Source organism: Dendroctonus ponderosae, unplaced genomic scaffold, assembly GCF_020466585.1.
Source record: "Dendroctonus ponderosae isolate FM_Combo_2020 unplaced genomic scaffold, Dpon_F_20191213v2 Dpon_F_20191213_7, whole genome shotgun sequence".
NCBI lineage: Eukaryota > Metazoa > Arthropoda > Insecta > Coleoptera > Curculionidae > Dendroctonus > Dendroctonus ponderosae.
The window spans coordinates 11005112-11025877 of NW_026018916.1; positions in this window are offsets into that span (position 1 = coordinate 11005112).

Consider the following 20766-nt stretch of genomic DNA (forward strand, 5'->3'; position numbering starts at 1 on the left):
AATATTGTGATTTCCCTTATTAATGTATATGCTTTCCTGACTGTGTTTCAAGTGTCTAATCGCATTATATTATTTTATTTTATTCTGGTTTTCTTCGCCTGCAGCTTTAAGCTTTAATTTGCGTTGGCAGTTGCAAAGTTGGCAAGCCGATACGTAATACCTAACATCTTACTTTAAATAAACTCGTTCCTGAGTAGAGAGCATCTTATCAAAGGAGTGCTTTGCTGATCGAGTGCATCTGCAAATTTGGTTCATAAATTACTTTCATGAAGGTGGAAAAACCTATGAGCGTGCTTATGTCGGAAAATGATCGCCTTTTATATCCCGTATCTGTTATCTACAAAATATATGACTGAGGGAGGAAAATTTCCTTTTAAACATAAAATACTGGATTCCGTATTTGCATTTAGGATTCTCTGATTTGTAGGTTTTGTGAGTTAAGGCATAATACTCGAACGGTGCTTAACTAAAGTAAATCAATGCAAATTAAATTATTTTTTTGTTACATTTCTTACAGACCTACTGAATTATGTACCAAATGATGATGGATTTTCGATTGCTTTTTAATTGCATTTATATTACGAATTCTTTTATATTCTTTTAACTGTTCCTATTCCAAACTTTTTGTATTTTTCATTACCTTTTCCAAGACATTCGTGCTTACTTAAGTATTTAAATCTAAGTGAGTAAAGCTTCAAATATTCTTTTAAATAAATAATAATAGAACATTGCGGAAGTTGGAAAAGCTGATGCAATGAATAATGCAATTCATTAAAACAAAACAAGGACAAATCGAGAATTTCACAAATGCCGAAAAACTATTTTATAGTATAATTTTCAATTTGTCCTTGTAATTTATTATGCAGTCATTTTTACAGCAACTGAAATATTAATCTGGCGCGCGTTCTTGAAATCGCATAATTATGAAGTAATATAAATCGGATTAACAGTTTGGACATGTGGGGTTTTGCATAATTTCTTGAAACCTTTCGGGGTTTTGCTCAAAACACTGCGCGGACTTGTGGTATTTTGGTTAGATGAGTAACTATATAAAATTTAATAATATAATTAATTTCGGTAAAAATCTGTTTAATTATGTTTTGTATATTTATATTTCCTAAAAGGTGTACTTATAAAAAACAGAAAGTTAAATTTTACAACAAAAAATGGGAAAAATTAGGTCTGCATAAGATGTGGAAGGCTACTCATCTTCTAAGCAGAAACATTCACCATTCTCACTCTTTTGTTCTTCCTCTGGAACAGTTCTTCCAGTACAATTTTTTTTTGTTTGGTACCGCCTCATTTGAGCTTTCAGGCACTTAAGATAATGCAATAACATTGTTTAAAAAGTCTTAACGTCTTAAACTTCTTAATTAAATAAGTAGAAGTACCTAACCTTGTAAATATTCCTTTACCCATATAAAAAAAGTGAGTTAAATATCTAAATATTTTATGGAAATTAAACATAAACACTAAATGTTTTCCATTTCCATTCGATTTGTTAAACGTTGACTTTTCATCTAAATTGTGTTGATTTTACTAATTCGCGTATTCATTTTCGCTTCGCTATTTTCCCTTAATAGAATTTTAGGAATAGCTAACTAAGACTACCAAATTACCGAGCATTTGATCAACTTGGCAAGTGCCGCTATGATATTTTAATTAAATCTTTCACGGCTATGTCCACAGTCGAGCCGAAAACCATCTATTGCTTTTAAATCTAACTTTAATGCTCATCCATCAAGATAAACAAAAGCTGTTTCTCTTTAACCAATGTTTTTATTTATTTAACATTTAGAGTCAAGATTAATTCAAGCAAACGAGCATTGTACACATCAAGGGTTTCTACATGTGTTAGTAAAGGCTTTAGAGCCCAACCGACTCGGATATTCCACTTATCAACATATTATTCCTTATAAACTTTATAAATTGAATTATATCGCGTTATTTGTTGCGGTTGACTTTTGCTAAATTTTACTTTGGTTGATTTAACCTACGGGATTGGACCCAGGCGAAGGAAAATTGTCCCTCTCGATTTTTTCTTTCCAATTGTCAGATTTTCAAATTAACAAGAATATTGTTGGGAAATACCTTTATTTAGCTGAAATTACAAATCTAATAATGGAAATATAATTTAATACAAAATAAATTCTAATTTTCCGAACGTTTGTTTTCAAGAAGTATTTAATGCATTTCCCATATTTTGCCAGTTTTAATATTAATAGTCCCGTTCCAAATTGCTCTTTCACACACTCTGTTAACCACAGTTAACCAATTAGCTAAAACCTAGCGAAAGCATTATTTGTGAACAATCGAAAAAGCTAAATTTAGCTGTTTTCTAACTGAACCAATTGCAGTTAATCCTCTTCACTCCATAGGGGTGTTCGAGAAGCGGCATTTAAATTGTTAAATTAAAAGGACATTTCATGCATGTCAATGTGGCAGCAAAAACAATAATTAAGGGTTGTTAATTATGCATGAACAAAAGGCGATAATAGGCTGATTTACATTCCTCGTTGTTTTATTCATATAGCTAACTAAATGCCTTACCGCACCACGTATAGATCAAAGATATTGCATTTTACAGTCATGAGCATAGAGAGGTACTGTTGGAAAAACTAACCAGTTTTTACTTCATTTTTCAAAGAGGTTATGCGCTCTGGTATTGTTAGCAGATATATTCAATTTTTTCTTGGACAGTCACAAAAATGAACCCTAACATTAGCGAGACTAAAGTTCATAATTTTCCATTGTTCAATATTTCCTCCTAAGCCATGGAATGCCTTTTCCTTCCAGCCTCAAAGGCTACAATAGCTTTTATTCTTTTCCTTTACAGTGGGAATATGTCTCGGTGTTCTTTTTACAGTTAGTCATGAGAGCTCTCTAAATATCGGCAAGCCAAATCGGAGAATTTTCTACTGTAATTAATTAGCCCTGATTACATGTTTCAGGTAACGCTATACTTTACTACTTTGGGAACACAATGGTCTTCAAGCATGCTTGAGACATTATTCTATCCAGCCACTAATCACCACATAAGAAATATGATTAACTTAAAAACACACTTAGTCATTTCGACGTGCATGTAATGTCGTAATTTTGATTTAGTAAAAGTTTCAACGATATCTGCTTAAAATATTACTTTTAGTGATAAGACATTGTGATGTTTAGCGTTTTAATGTTGTAAGCCGTTTAAATTGTTGAAAGCCAGAAAACTTACTTTTACATGGCTTTCTAAAATTCAATTTATATTTTCAAGAAGTTCAAATATTTCAATAGATCGGTTTCTCCTACAGTTAAATATATGTGTAACATTTAAATATCAGCACAATTTGCAGTAAATGAAATGCGAAAAACTTTGCAATACATGATATCGATTAAATGTTTTAATTAAAACTGTCGGTGTAGAATAATATTTGGACAACTAGAACATATAACTCACTTCTCGCATAGAGTCCTTTCCGCTACTTTAACTGAAGCACTGAATTTATGAAAAGCATTTTTATAAACGTTGATATAAAACGCGCTTGATAGATTTAATCCTACACAATATGAATTACGGGAGCTTTCGTGTGGTTGTCGATGCGCAAAAGCTAAAAGGTGGAATAATTAGTCAAAATTTTAATTGAGAATTAAAATTTTTTCTCCACTTGAATATCATCTACTAGAATAACTCTTAGGAAACTAGTGAATAATTTGCAGTCAAAATCAATAAGAATTTGCCACAAGTAACAGGAGATTTTTTGGGATAAAAGTATTTTTTTATGTACTTTATTCGGTTGAGTTTCAATTATCGGATATAGAAGGAAATTTTATTATGGTCCGCATATTGCATAACATCCAGTTACAGTAATAAAATTGTAACTCAGCTTTAATATTGCACTTGAAATATATTTTGCATTCTGGATAAACTCAATTGAAAGCTTTCAATTTTATACGGTATTTTTTTAACACTATCGATTTTCCGAAGTAATTTTCACTATTTATATTAACATCAGACCCATTAGCTAAAACTGAAACATGTTTTGTCGAAGTTTATTCATGAGCAATCCGTCTCGGATAAACAATTTTGCAGTACATAAATATTTGTCTATTCGGCTTTTGGTCGATAGACGTCTTCGGGAATATTCATGGCGGACAGCATTAAACTTTGACCCGAGACCTGCATCTTGAAACGTGAAGGGTCAATTCAACCAAATCTCCTTCAATCTCCGAATTATCCAAATAAACCGACCCGAGTAAATATATGCTATCTTGGAAGTAAAGTTTAATTAATGGCTAAGGAGAATAGACAAGTTGAGGTCGTGAGTAGAATGCTCACTTGACTTCGTGCATAACATGCGCTCGAGAATTAATTGCACTGATTTAGCCACTTTTTCTTAAAGATAATTGTATAATAGTTATTTACGTTATACATTTCTAAATGAGTTCAAGCTATGATCTCCCATGTGATATTGAGAACGAAGCATTTAATGTTGTTTCGGATCTTGTGCTTGGAAAACCACGGAAGAAAATATCAAGAAGCTTTTGTTCGGTACCAGAAATGGCTCGGAAGATTTAATTGCAAAATTTTGAGATTAACTTGGAAAATGCCAAAACGGATAAACAGTTTTAATCGGTATAACTGGATTCTAACAGATTTTATTGGAACGTAATGAACTAACGAAGCATAATTTAAAATATACTATCTTGCATGCATCATTGTTGATAATATCGTAAAAGTTGTAACTTCTTAACACAAAACCGCCTATATAAATATTTTATTTACATTCCAATTCCTAGATGTTTTAAATGTTTTAAATTTGTGTTTGTGCTTGTAAATTAAAAAAAAAACGCTAAAATTCAGGAGACTGAATTCTGGAGATCCAGTTAAATTGTCCATTCAAAACGGCTATTTAAAGTTTTGTTTTAATCATTCGGAGTAAAATAGAATAAAGATAAATTTAGATTAATCGTTGCCACCTCGAGATCTCAACGTCTTTTTTTCTGTGAAGACGGTTTTGTGTTCAACTGTACCTTTCTGCATACATATTAATTACTAAATTATTGGCTTTTTGTAGCAATGATGGTGTTGTTCTATGCTTAAACGATGTAAAGAAGAAAATTTCATTACAATCTATCAGTCGCGAGATCTGTAATAATTACCATTTGTAACATAATTTTTAAACTGGAAGAGTTTTAAAATTTAAAAGTGCAATTCTGACTGAAATGTTTTTTTTAAAACTAGCAGTAAATGTTATTAATTGTCCTATTGATTAATGAACAAATTTATATTATTTTCCTTTTATGAATTGGAAAAGCTAATATTCTATTTTTTTATGCACCATTATTGCAGACGGAACGAAAGGAATTATAAAGCCTGGTTTATTTGTTTGATATTACAAAAGAAATTATAAATATTTCGAGATTTGTTTCATTTGAGTTCTCCGATATTGATTCCCCAAACGGTAGTCTCAAATTCAAATGTCTGCTCTATATAAAATACTCAGCAAGGTCCTTTTAAGAAGTAGGAACATATTTTCGCCAAGCTTCCTTTTAGCAGCATGTCTATGTCATGTAGACTTAGAATAGAGGGACTGATGTGAGAACACATAATATTACTTAATAACAGCAATAACACTAGGGGCGTGCACAGTTTAAGTATTTTATTATCCACTTGGGAAATTGGGTCATCTGAAGAATTTGTTTTATTCTGCCTAGTGAATACATTATTAGATCAATTTTTGGTTTATTCAAAATTCCTTATTAGTTATTAAAATTGTGTGAAATTACTGGGAAGTCTGGAAGGTTGAGGAGCTTTTGAATATTCGATCGACTTATCTCTTTATTTTTGTTGAGGAAATTGCGTAAGCTATTCAGATAAATACAGTAATTTGGCACTTGTACGTTTTACGAATGCATGTTCTAGCATGGCCTAGTTAAAGCAACTTTGGTCGAATTTTACGTCTGACAGAAGTTTCGGTCAGCTACAACAGCTGGAGAGGAGCCATGTTGGTAGCGCACAATTTGGTAACAGCGCCCATGTTTTGCTGTTTATTGCCGGTGGTAATTTATTGTTCCTATCAAGCTTATATGTGGTCGAATAAAATAGAGCATCTGCATTAAATATGGCCCAAGGAAAATTATTTTAGTCCTATTAAATGCAAATTTTTATCGCTCAAAACATTGAACGGGGAGTTACAGGAAATGATGCTGATTAATCCCAGAGGAATAATGGAAGAGAGCTGTGATAATTATCAGAGCTTATAATGTTTATAAATTCAAAAGAAATTCCTGGGTTCCAGTCAATTTTATTGTTTAACATTTAAAATATTACAAAAATGTTTCGGTGTTTTTCTCCACCACCAAGAGATTCAAACAATTTTAACATACTTTTCAATATGTTTGTAATTTGTATGTTAGTGTGTATATTTTAACAGAGCTCTTCTTTTAAACTCATTGTAAATAAAATTTAAATCTCTAAACAATAAATTCTAGTCTTTTTCCGAACATGATTGTCCTGACTCATCACCTGTAATCCCAAGAGATTCAAACGATTTTAATATACGTTTTAATATGTTTGTAATTTGTATTTTAGTATGTATATTTTAACAGAGCTCTCCTTTTAAACTAATAACGACTGTGAATGTATATTTTCAGACAAACTGATCATGGTGGAGAAAAACACCGAAACGTTTTTGTAATAGTTTAAATGGTAAACAATAAAACTGACTGGAACCCAGGAATTTCTTCTGAATTAAGTTGAAATACAGTCAGGAAAATATACGCAATGAATGTTTATAATGTTGACGCATAAGCATTTTGGAAAACAATTCATAACGAAAAATCTAGACGTGGTAAGCAAAATTGACCCTCGGGAACAAATTCAGCGCATCAAAATCTCTATATTTATGACATCATTTTTTGAAGGCGGATTTTGTTGCAGACTAATACAATTCTCCATTGCACAACGGATGAAAGTAGCAAGATAATATTTTGTCGTCGGTTATTCTTTAATCGCCAATAATTATCGTTATTTTTTTAACCCTTACCGCGTTCCTAAAATGGAGCAAATCATCGCCTTGCTGGGTTGCTTTTGCAAATATGTTTTCAGAAAAATAATAATTATAATCTGAATTCATAATTTAAAAATCACCAATTAAGAGACATTTATAATAGCAATTCTTAGTGAATAGAACTTGCCGTAGAACATTTAACAGAAATATGCGGTTCTCGCGGTTTGGATATGTTAATTGGCTGACTAAAATCTAGCCAAACCAAAAGCGCAGTATAGCGACCCGTCCAGCTGTGGCAATCCATAAATTCATCCAGGAATGACAGTTTGCTGGAAACTCGCAATTATGTGCATCGTGGGTCCATGACAACTTAATTGAACAAACAACGCTTGCATCAGGCCTATTTGCAATAAAAATATCTTATACTCCTTCTATGTTGAGCATATTCGGCTCAGCTAAGCCCGTTTTTCATTAAAATCACATATTTTGGACAGTTTACATCTGAATTGAAGTTGTAGATATTTCAATAGAACGCAGAAGTAGAGGTAGGAACTTTTCAAATTCAAGTTTTTTCATTTTCAAGCTTAGCGCGAGTGTAATTTCTTACAGGAAATTAGAAAGTAGGACCTTTGAAGTCAAGTTTGATAATTAGAAAACTGCCCTCAAATTTTTGCCATATTTTATAATTTGAGGATTTATAATTAATTAATAAAACAAATAATAAGAACTAAGTAATAATCAAAGTCAATTACGCTCAATTTTAATTATTTTTTTGTCACTAACAATAAGGCTAACAAAACAGCTACTTTTTGGCAAATCTGCTTAACTCTTTGATGATCGGATCGAAATAAAAGAAATAAAATAAAATTTAACCATCTCACTTCGGAACTAAATGTGTCCTGCAAATACGCATCCTGTTCAATTCTGTCTTAATTAACAATTATGTGGTCTTTGAGGGATGGCTCTTTGTGGGTATTAACTCGAAAGTCTAATTAGGCCACTTTCCATCAGATTGCGTCTCTATTTGCCTAAAATGTTGATTATGGTATTCCGGAACAGGATAATTCAGGATTTAATTGAAAATCCCTGTCTGTCTATCAAAGGAAGCAACCAATTTGAAGTAAATAACGTGGCACAGATCATTGTACTATATATTTTTCAATAATAATGATTTGATGTTATAATTTAGGTACCTACTCTTAGTAGAGAAATAGAAATTAATCAGCGATCCAACAATTTTTGAAAGAATTTGAAATAATTTAAATACCACTTTGCATCATACATAAAGTTCCATTTTCTGCACATGGCAATTGTTCAACATTATTTAACTTTCGATTTCTGTTCCGGAGATCACTTAAGCAAAAAAATTAGTAACTGCAGGAAGATTTAATTAAACTCCTACATTTTAAAACAAAACGTTTTTCTTTATGCGAAGTTAGCTCCTTTGCAATTTCTTATTTTCGGATACCAAAGAAGACTGCTTCAGTTGAACTCGATCAAAAGGAAAAATATACGAGCTGGCAATAATTAAATTTTCTATTTAACAAGAAGTCTCGATTCCACTTCCAATGCTGCCCTTGGATTTCTTTTGCTTTGAAAGCTTGTCGGTCATTCGTTAAAAATACAAGAGAATTTCCTTTATTCAAGGCGAGATCGTCTGTTCTCATTACAGCGATTCGCCTTCTTTTTTGAATTTTTTCCCAATTTAGACAAAAATTTCTTCAATATATAGTGTCTTTGATTGGAATACTCTTCTTCTCTTCTAATACAACTTGTTTTTTGACGCTTTACAAACCTTCATGCAATGTGGCTATCAATTGTGTTGGGCATTTAGGGCTTAATTTAACTTAATACATACGTGTGCCCAGGCAACCTTAAAGCACCGGTGTTGTATAGAATTTCCAATGGACTTTGGTTTTGTTGACACCTTCAAAGGCTGGAAGCAATCAGCGAAATCCACAGATAGTTGCCGAACAAAAAGAAATTAAGTCCTATCCTGCAAAACCCAATTCGAAATGAGTTTGTTCGTTCTGCCTTGTTAAAGGTCTTCGGATCGACTAATTTAAATCCTTGTAATTTGTTTCCTGTCTTTTGTCTCAAAGCCAGCCATTCAATCTTTCTCTCGCAGAAACTTTGGCGGTCATAAATTTTTCCACAGATTTTTTGCTCTAATTTGTTTAAAATTAATCCGCCAGTATCGCAAATGGAAATATCCGCAGTTCGGACAGGTTTTATTTCTTTTGCGTTGTCAGGTTCGAGAGATTGATTTTGGAAAATTGCTGGTAGTCTTTTGTGGATGATCGGCAAATTTATAACGCTCCGAATCCTGGCGGAAATACTGCCAATTTTTTTTCCAGATCCATTTAATGAATTCGTACCTACGTTTCTCCACAAGCAATTGGCATTGAAAAACAAATTCTAGTTTCTATATGCAAATGGTAAATCGGAAATTTATTAAAACTTTTTTTTGCATTTTCACACTGTTGTTAAATTGTTTTAATGAATTAAGTAACCTCCAATTTCTTTCAAGTGCAAACAATATTGACTTGTCATGACCAAATGAAAACGAAAATACACCTTTCTTAACAACAACCTTCCGAATTTAAAGATTCTAAAATGTCGGGCTGGAAACAATTACTCGACATTTTTCCGGCAGGATAAAGCGCTTTCTGTTTTAACAAAAAAACATTTTCCATTTAGAAGTTAACTTAATTGGGGACGTGGCAATTTTACTAAAGAACAAAAAACCGCAAATACATTAAATTCATTCTCTCGAATCCCATTGAATTATTCCCGTTTGCCGCCTTTAAGCATTTGAATAAGCAAACAATTTCTTTCTGTTCCAGATTTTAAATTTCTGATAAGGTTTTATGTCTTAAACTTTGAGTTTCACGGTTATTTAATTGGTTGGAGATTTATATGAGCTTTTAATAATCATTGATTAAGGCTGATTTTTTTCATTTCTGATATTAATAATACTAACTGATCTGAAATAAAACAGGATATTGACACGAAATAAAAACGCTTTAACCGATATAAGTTTTATTTTATTAAATTATACATTAAGTCGAACATCTATCTATCTTATATACAAAATGTCATAACGGCCTTACGACTACGAAGTAGTTTTCACACTATATACAGGAATGACTGGCTTAGATTAACAGTTATGCTAACAATAGTTATACTTAAGTCGTGTTTCTGATATGTACAATATTTGTAAATCGTTTACATATTTATTTTCAGGATTTTTTTTGTTACATTTTAAAAGTTTATTTTTATAATGTAAAGTTATAGATATACATACACCTTTCAATTTTCTGAAGTGGGAAACATGCCAACGTGATTATTAATTTTCAAAGACTTATTGGAATGTTTTAAGATGAACCACAGGATTGCAGAAACTATTTTCCCTTGTCAGTAGTCATTTAATAGTAGATTGCGTTTTAAATGCAAATTTCGTTTTATATAATTTTTATTATTTTAATAAAATTGTTCAAAATAAAATGAAAAACCACATTCCGAATATTCCAGTTGGAGCGACCCCATAACTTTTGTTATTTGATTCATTAATTCCTTGCTGTTGGCATCAATAGTGTCCGTGTAAATGTTGTATGATTTAATACTGGAAATTATTTATTTTCCCAGTAAGTATTTGTATGAATTTGACAAAACAAAAGTTTATGAATTTATTAAAACTGTATTTAAACCTGTCTTGCCTGCTTAAAGCAAAATAAACTTTTTAAATTGAAGACTCAGCAAATTAAAAATATGAATTTTAGTCACATTTGAATTTGAAAATTTTTTTTAGTAATTTAAAATTTAAGTTACTTTCTAGAGAAATTTCAAGAACCTAGTTATTGCAATACGGTTTTTTAATCGCAAGCTATAAATAAAATGTAAGAAAGAAGAAAAATAGCAAATCATAAAAATAAATCAAAATACACATATATACAAACAAAAATATCTCAAATATTTTAGAGATAACAGTTCTTTGCTTTCTGTTAAAATGACTGCTGACAATGTACAGAATAATTAATCATTAAATCTAAAGATTAGATTATTATACACACATACTGATTTTTTGCAGATTATATTGTTCTTTTGAAATCAAATTAGCTATTTGGTCCACACACTTAGATTAGATCACAACAAAAATAACATTTGATTCCGTCAAACCGTCGACCATGATTTTCAACATTATATTGGTTATTATTTACACTTTCTGTTACAAGCACGGTATTTATTAAGTTCAGATGTACAAATGTCGGAAAACATTTCTGGAAGTAGAATGTATGCATGCAACTAACTTTAGTACAAGTTGTTCAGTTTCTATTGTGATAAATATGGCAATAAGCAAGTAGTTGAAATGCACTATTGTGTTTCATGCGAATTAACGCTTCTAGAATCTTCTGCGAAGTTTCAACAATTTCAAATAATTAGCAAAACAATTTTTTAATTTCGTTATGAGATGTGTATTAGGTAAACATTTCAACAACACTCTGTTTTGAACAACGGAGACACTTTACCAAGTTCACAATATTCATACAACTTTTTGAGCAACTGAGATACTTGAACTCATCAGCCCATCAAAGCCAATAATCGATTACTATTGTTAGTTATTATATGTATGTTATATCTACTACTTGAATACTACCAAATTTACCATTTCTAGTAAAACTCAAATAACTTGTTAAAAATACAACGTGGCCGTCATTGCTCGATACATTAAGTTAAATAATTGGAGATAAACAATACTAAGTTCAAATCACATTTAACTCTCTCTATAAAAAAACGAGTTAGTCAATCAAGAAAATTGTTTTTTTTTTAATTCTGATTGGTTTGTTTGATGGTTTAAGACCATACCAATGCCTGATTAAAAATGTTTGAATGTAATAAATTTATGTTTTTATGTTCATGTGTACGTTTAAAGAAAATATTTCTTAAAATTTAAAGAAAATATGTGTAAAAAGGAAATAACATATAATATATTCATCAGAAATATTTAATATTGTATGGACATCTTTGTAACGAACTATAGATTCAATAAATGTTTTTGTTCTGCGGACATATCTATCAATTTGCTATATTATGCTGTAAAAAGTTTCAAAATCATATAATATTACATCTAATAGGTTCAATTAAACGTACAAAAATGTTCATTACTGTGTGAAGTATAAAAACGCCGGTAAAGCTCTCAAGTTTTTAAAACTTACATCAACTATACAATTTAAGTTTACGAATAAACGATTAATTTTCAACCAACTTTCTCTAATTTAGTCCTTCGTTGTCAATATGGACTAATCGCAATTTCAAAAGCAAATTGTAATTATTCAGGGCAAGTGAGCAAAGCGACAACTCCATTTCAAACTTTTCAAATTAGCAAAATTTGTTTGCCTACACACGTGTAATTCGAAATATTTGGTGCACTTTAAGTTCATGTTTTCTTCTGGAATTTTAACTACATAATTTTAATATACAGGGTTTTGTTCCGAAAAACCCTCAAACGCTAAAAAGTCTTTATTGCATAAATTCTCACTATTCTGACCTTGTAAGAAAAATGCGGCAAATTGATTGATCGCTAAGTTCCTAATGTGGGTTTTGTATTGTTGGTTTTCGTATGGAGATTCGCTAGAAGCAAAATTAAACAAAAAATTATAAAAATATTATGAAGAAGAGACGCTAAACTTCAATAGATTAGTTAAGTAAAAATGTGAATAAACTACAAGCAAATACTTCAAAAATAGTGGCTAGATCAAATTTAGTTTATTAATAAATTTAACTAGGAAACATTTACATTTTGGAAATAGACGCATGAGTACTTTTGTTTATCTTTTCGTTGAAATTGCTGTACCCCAAATCAACTAGATATCTAGAAATCTTTTCGACTCATTTAAATAAATTTCGAATTAATTGGAACACCTTATCTATGCGAAACGAACGAAATCTTTATGGGAGAACTTGTGATTAGCTTCACTAATTTTCATATAGAATCCATAATTTATGTGTGTACGAAATTGCATACAGTTCATGTGTAAGCGAATAAATTCGCAACTTTCCTAAAACTTAGCAATCACTCAGAAGTAATGAAACTGTTCCTTTCTGGTTTTACCCTGTATAAATGAATGTGGCATTTGCAATTCCTTTGAAACGCTTGCTGTATCCAGTTAACTAGCACTTGTCTAGATAAATTGTAATAACAAATATACATAATTTATAAAAAGTAAGAAATATTAACAAAGTCTTTGTACCAGCCTCACCCAAAGTGAAGTAGGTCGGATCCTTTAGAAGAATCGCTACGTACCAGGACGCACTAAAACGATAAGCGCTAAACTAAGTAATACAGTTGCATGAGATGTCCTGCTCAAAGTACCATGACCATGATGCATGGCTGCAGGGTATTCTCCTGAAAAAAAATCAAAACTATCATATCTATAAAAAAGTTGATTTAAATTTTGTACAGGCTTGCTTGGGACACACGTTAGTAATTTTTGGAGGACAGAAACATGGACACGATAAGCGCTATATGATTCTCCATATTTTTGCCAACATTTTTCAGCTGCTATTTTATTTTGTGATATATGTCTTTACTTTTATCTACTACACATAAACAAACAACTCGCAACATATTCTGTCGAGCTGTTGCTTTCCAGTCATTACCTCTACTTGATACGCTTAGGATCCTCCACTTCTTTGCTCTTTTCCAGCCGTTTGTAGTAGTAAATTATGCAAATTCTAGTTTGGAATTTGTGTTAATGTACTTCGAGTAGCTAACAAGGCTAAGAAACAGTTAACATATGTGGAAACAAGGGACCTAACTGAACAGAGCTTTGAGTGTATGTAGGTACGCCTTGCCGACACAAAAGCAGATGTCGACTTATTTAGAGCTGAATTAGTATATAGGCCAGATTAAATCCTATTCGGTTGCTTACTTAATTCAATTAGGAACAACTAAAAGCTTTGATTTAATTTCCGGCGACTGAGAAATGTTTGCAGCAATTGGAATGGAGCGAAAGAACGCAACAAAATGCGATTATTTCACTTCGTTTGTACGAAAAATTAACTTTTTATTGTTTGCACACATTTTAGATGGGAAATAGAAAAAACATTTTATAAAATTTCCTTTCTGAAACGTTTTTATAGAAATGGTTTTCTAAAGAAATCGTTAAATTAATAAAACTTGTGCTGATAACTAGCCATATCTGCTCTTCAGTAGATAAACAGCGTAAAACCAGGTAGCAACTCTGAAATTTCGACCGACATTATTCTATTTCATCAATCAGGGAAATTTATGGTCGTCCCCAAATCGAACTGAAATGCTGTGGTTTCGTCAAGCCACTTACAAGAACATCTTAATGAGTCTATTTACCAGTTTGCTTATTCCCTTTTCGAATACATTAACTGTTCGCAACCTAGAGCTTCCATAGATTTATTTGAGCGGAAAGTCCATAAAACAGTTAATGCCTGCCCACTAATAGTAATGGACAAGATGGCGATGGCGCCTCTTAATGGATATTGTTTAATAAATTCATCTTTGGGGTAATAGCGGAATTGGACCAACGTTTTACATCGATGGACTATTTTCTAGAATCACCCAGAGTTAGTCTAGTTTCAATTGATTATTTCCAGTCGTGGTTTTGAACTGAAACATGTTGGATCAGATTTATGTTTTAAAAAACTCTTGGAAAGCGAATTCCGGAAAGTCAGTAGAACAGGTGTTGCGGCATGATTTTTGGGGATCCACAAACTCAAAACAAAAAATAAACAAAAATAGGCTACGAGGTAAATAGTCAAAAATACGTTACAAAAAAAGTGTTTCGGAAGTTTTAAGAATTAAGGCTTGATCTAGAAACACATCAGCAGTGCTAACACGTAGACCAGTATACTATGACGCTACACTAGTGTTGTAACGTAACGGGGCATAATCTATGCGAGTGGCGACATGTTAAATAGTGATTTCAAACAGATGCACAATTTTTAATACATATCCATTTAGTAGTGACTAGCCGCTAGTGTTTTATTATGGATCGTTGGTTAAAAAGCGGCTTTTTTTAAAAGACCGCATAAGGAAACTTGGCAGAAGCTGATGAGACGGAACAACAACCAAGTACTTCTCAGGAGTCAGAAACTCTATTTAAGGCAGATAATTTGAAGCCAAAAACAATTGGTAAATTTCGTGGGAAGCTACGAAAATATAATGAAGAATATTTGCAAATTTGTATTTATTGAAAATACCGCCAACGACGAGTTAATGTGTTCAAATGAAAGTTTGAAATCGGCAAAATTTCAACCTCACTTACAGAAGTCCGATGGCTGTCCCGGAGAAAAATGTTGGCTCGAGTTTTTGAACTTTGAGACAGCTTTTTTTAAATGACAATAAATCTGAATTCGCTGAACAAATTAACGATTTTTCTTGGATGTGCTTGACAGCATACTTATAGGATATTTTTGCTTTTTTAAATGAACTACAATTACAGGGCAGAAGCATACATGTTTTTGAGGCTGAAGAAAAATAGCAGCCACCATACAAAAATTACATATTTGGGATAACCGCGTGGAACAATCATCTTTAAGTACATTTTCTTCTTTAGATTCGTTTTTGAACTTTACCACGAGCTACCAGAAGCTAATTTGTGAGCATTTGCAGAATATAGCAAAAAGTTTTCGTGAATTCTTTCCGGCGCCAAATACTGAAAACTGCTGGATAAGAAATCCGTTTGCTGCATCAAGAATTGAAAAAAATGCAACTGTTACAGAAAAACAAGATTAGCTTGTTGGTAAAAAGTCAAGGAAACAAGGTATTTTAAAAATGTCATTAATTATATTAATGGGATTTTAGATTGCTCTTTTAGCAAGTATAGTCTATAGAAGTAACAACATAGACAACATCTCTAGATGTAACCAAAAATGTTGTGAATACGCTTTAATCCCTCGGTGTATCAAAAACGAGGCATTCAACGATTTATGCGGTATTTTTTGTAATATCCACAAAAGCTGTTAAGCTCCTGCTGCAACAAAACACTGTACATATTCCATATTTTATTTCATTTACTGTTTTATGTTTTAAAATTGATTTTATCATATGCCCAATAAAATTGGAAGAGCTGATAGGATTCAACTAGTGAATTTCCTCAGTCAAATAAACAACCTCTTGGCAATATTTTCAGAACTATTCAAATGAACTATTATGAGTATTAACCGCATATAATTAAATTTTAATAAATAAAAAACAATTTCACGTAATCGATTTCAATAGGGAGAAGATATTAGAAGTCAATGATAAAATGAAAGGCAAATTTACCTTTGCTATTTTATATCTATCTTAGCTAGATTAACTGAAGTTGTTTACTCGTGTACAAGGATAGGCCAACACTTATCGGTGAGCAATTTTCTTTACCGGTCCATAATTCAATATGAGCTTTGTGGACCATATCAAATTTCGTTCAGAATAGGACCGAGAAAACTAGGAAACTCAATGTAGCATTAAATACAGCTTGTGCTGATATTTTCGATACCGAAAGGGTGGGACCGTGTTCGGGAAAATTGACCTATAAGAAAAGTGTGAAGGGATAGCTGAATTTCGTACCAAATGACCAGTATTATGTGATAAGAAAAAATAGCTTTATTAAACTATGTTGTTAAAAAATGTTAACTCTAACTTAAAAGTTGGATCCGCACCTGTTACTGTGGATGAGTGCCTTGCATGTAGCTGACTAAGAAAAACGAAATAAGCATGTAAAAAAATTGCACAAAAATGAGGTTTTTTTCGGTATTCTGTTGTAACAATATCCACCCAAATGGCACTGTGTTTTAAGTGTCTATCTCATTGTTGTTAAAATCCCCAAATGGATGAGTAAATTACCATACTCATAACGCGAGGACAAAAGAATCAGGCATGGCGAGTTCAGGGTGAATAACATGGTCATTCATAATAAAATAAGCTATTTTTTTCTGAATTTATGACTAACATTTGACTACTGTTGTAAATGTTGAATTAATTCCACATTTCTTAGACTTTAGATGAAAAATTGCCAGCAGCCTCCACTGCGATGCACTAAATAATTAATGTTCTGCTATAATCATTTATATTAATATCCGTAACACAAATGGCTTGATGATTTGAATCAAATGGCAATTTAATATATTCTTCTGTAGATAAATAAATACAAAAGCAAAACAGATATTTCGAAATACCATGAGTAGCAATTTAATGAAGCATAATATCTATCAAAAGAATAACGTTCAAAAGCCATTTAATTAAATTATGAAATGGATGAAATATATCTAGGTATTTATATATATATTGTACTAAATAAATAGTTGAAATATTTGATTTTCGTGATTACTGAATAAGGTTATTGTAAAAGCCAAACAATCTGATAATTGAATTTACTCTAAATGAGGTACACATAATTGAAAACATAATTTTAGAGATGAGCGACGGAGAAGAATAATTAAATTATTGAATAAAATCTTTTATTAGCTATTGGTCTATGACAACTTCATAAGTTTTATTTGTTGACGCTAAACAGTCAGAGATAAAATTTCATTTCCAAATTTAGTGGTTATAAAAGTTGACTGTGAAGTTAAATATTTTATAGATACTTATTTAATACATTCTAAACATGAAAAACAATAAAAACCAGACGTCGTTATATAGCATTTAGATCTAGAACAGCACTTAGGGTTGAAGGAAATCATATAGAATTTAACAAAACCTATTTGCAGAACGCACACAAATCGATTAGTTTAATACAAAACAAAAGATTTTCAACTTTCAAAATGTCGAACAACATATATTTTTGTTCCAACGCTATCAGCCACGCGTGTTAAACCATTTTTTTTTTGTATTAACTCAGCTAGATAAAAGCGACTTCTTCTGCAAACAATTTCTGAACGTTTAATATGGAAAAGGATGACATGAAGCACATTTTTTGCTCAATTACTCAGATGCTCGTCGCGAATAAAAAGCATTATAAAACGGAAATATTTCGATCAAAAACAGACGCGCAAACAGCTAGCTAGCACAAACAGTTATATTGAATTTCAACTGCTGACCCTGTAAAAGTCGTTTTTGAGCCAGGAATCAATAATTCATAGACAGACCGCTCAAAGCACGATTATTTGACCGGTTAAAGGGTAGTAAAAAGGACCAACAAAATTGGCCACTCCAAACATAACTTTTAGCCGGTAACTATAAGTTTAATAGCTTTCAATTAGGCTTTTCCCATTAACGATAAATTGGACCTTTTCTGGCTTGAACATGTTAATATGCAGAGGAGGCAGAAGTGTGGACATTTTAAGGGTTAACGGCAAGCCCTACAAGATGTTTAGGAATATTTAGGCAAATTTGGGACGTGCCGATCATTTTCAGGGTCTATTTATCACTAAGCGAATAGGTCTTCAATATTCACATTTTTTCTTTAAATGAAGCGGTATTTCGATAGAACGAAAAAAATATGCTTTAGATTGTAATTCAATATTTTTGAACTTATTTTAGCTAATTTTTTAATGTCTACTCTGATTCTTTTATATGAGTCTAAATAGGATAAATCACACACATTACACTATGAGTAAATTTATTTCAAACGAGAGCTACATAGAATATCAGCAATCTGAAACTATTTCCGCAACTTCCCCAAGCGTTGTAAGTACAACCTTTTATCTCCATAGTGTTAAAAGCTAAAGTTTCATCATTAAGATTAGAAGTATAGTCGTGAGAAAATGGCAGATAAAATGTCTCTAAGCCGAAAATCGCGTATTGTAATTGTGTTTATTCCGCTCCGGATTACTTTCCTCTTGCCTTCTTATGTTGTGACCAGTGATACTGCTTTAATTTTAGGATTACTTTTTGAGCATTTGACTTTTTTATAATAGTCTTGTTAATAAAATCTAAAAATAGAATGTTAAAATACATCGTAATGGCAAAGATTTTCTTATTTTAATAATTTGGTATAGAACAGATAGAAATATCCATAAATCATAATGTGAGAGTAACATTTTTGAAAAGTGAGAAATAAAATTGATTAAATTCAATGACGCAAAGTTCTTGTCGGTTTTTTTTTTAATGGAAATAAGATAATTTAACATATTCCTTATATGTAAGTTTATTGGTTCAGGTTCGTAAAATTTTCACATAATAAAATAAAACGTATAAGTTCACATAATTTGTCAATATCAATACAATTGATTTTGTTTATTGTAACATTTTTATAAGACATTTTTTACATTAATCCTTCAATATAATAGACCTCAACAAACGCCAAACGGCACATAGTATGCGGGAACGCATAGGAAACCTTTCGAAAACATAAGCTCGCACATATTGGCAGAAGCTTATCGAAGTTTTGAAAAGGCGTTTAAGCAGACCTTTCGGTTTGGAGTCGGGTTGACAATATTTTGTGAATGCTTGAAATAATCGCTTGTCCACAAATATGGTTTGCTTTGAATCATATTATTTTAATTATTTCAAAATTCAGTAGGTTGTTCTGTTGAAATGTTCGTTTTTTGATCGTAATGGGAGTTACTCAGAAATTATATATTGGCTATAAACTAGTAATAAATATCTACAATTGTTCGAGTGGAAAAATAATTTTGTACGTTTGTCTTCAACTTCAAAAATGTCGGTTAAATTGATGTAAATTGCGTTCAAAGACCAACTTTTCAATTTTAAAATTCAGCTTTTTAACATTTATAAAAAAAACGAAACTCCTCCTTCACAAAAACCTCTGACTATACTGTTATACAAACGGCCTATTTTGCTTCTTGCAATTAACAGTTACTGTTTCATTAGATCCGTATCATCACTCAATCACTTGCAATCTAATCTAGCTTTAAGTCATTAGAATCTTTGCCAGCTTAAGTTGTAGTCGACTGATAGGTCATGATCGCCACTAAATCCTTATGGCTGTTCTTATGTGAAAATAGCCTTTAAACCTTCTTGCTATTTCCCAATTTTCGGCTGCTGAGCATTTGAAGATGGGAACTATAAAGCGCTTATGTTCCAGTGGAACATCGCCGATCGGCTTTGTTTAGCTGAACGTACGATAAATGCCTACATTTCGAATTTCGAGGTACTGATTAATTCAGTACAGGGACACGCTTTTGGAATTTCGAAAATGTTCATTTGTGCCTCAGCAAATTAAGCGTTGGGAGCGAGCAATTCACGACCCTACAGCCCAGATGTAAAATTAGCAGTGCTACAACTGGAAATGAACAAGGGCAGAGTCAATCTTTATACTAAAATGTACCAAACGAGTGTAGATAGTTAGCCCGATATTTGTTGTTTAAAATTAAAAAACATGAGATTTTCAGTCGGAGGATGCACACGTCGCGTCTTGAGGTTGGTCACTAATACAACTTACATATATTACCTAAGTTATTCTTTTGACACTTTTGACTCTCGTTCTGTTGTTTTATTAGTTATTCTAGTTATCGTCTTCTCATTCATCCGAATTATATTGTAAAATCTTCCGCCGTACTAGTTTCAAAAAATGTTTGATTGTCATATATTCAGTTAAATAATTCAAATGATTCAAGTCTGTCGATCTTGCCGGTCATTAAATTGGTTTTCCTATTCGCCTGCACTAAATGAGCGGGAATCTCATTTTCTTCTTATTAAATTTCTTTCAATTAGCTTTAAACTTGCCAAAAAATGATGAAACTAAAATCAATCAGAATGATCTGAATTTTATCGAAGTTATCTCTTAGTCATACAAATCTCTGTATGTATATTGCAGAACCGACAAATATATTGAGTGATTAATATTAA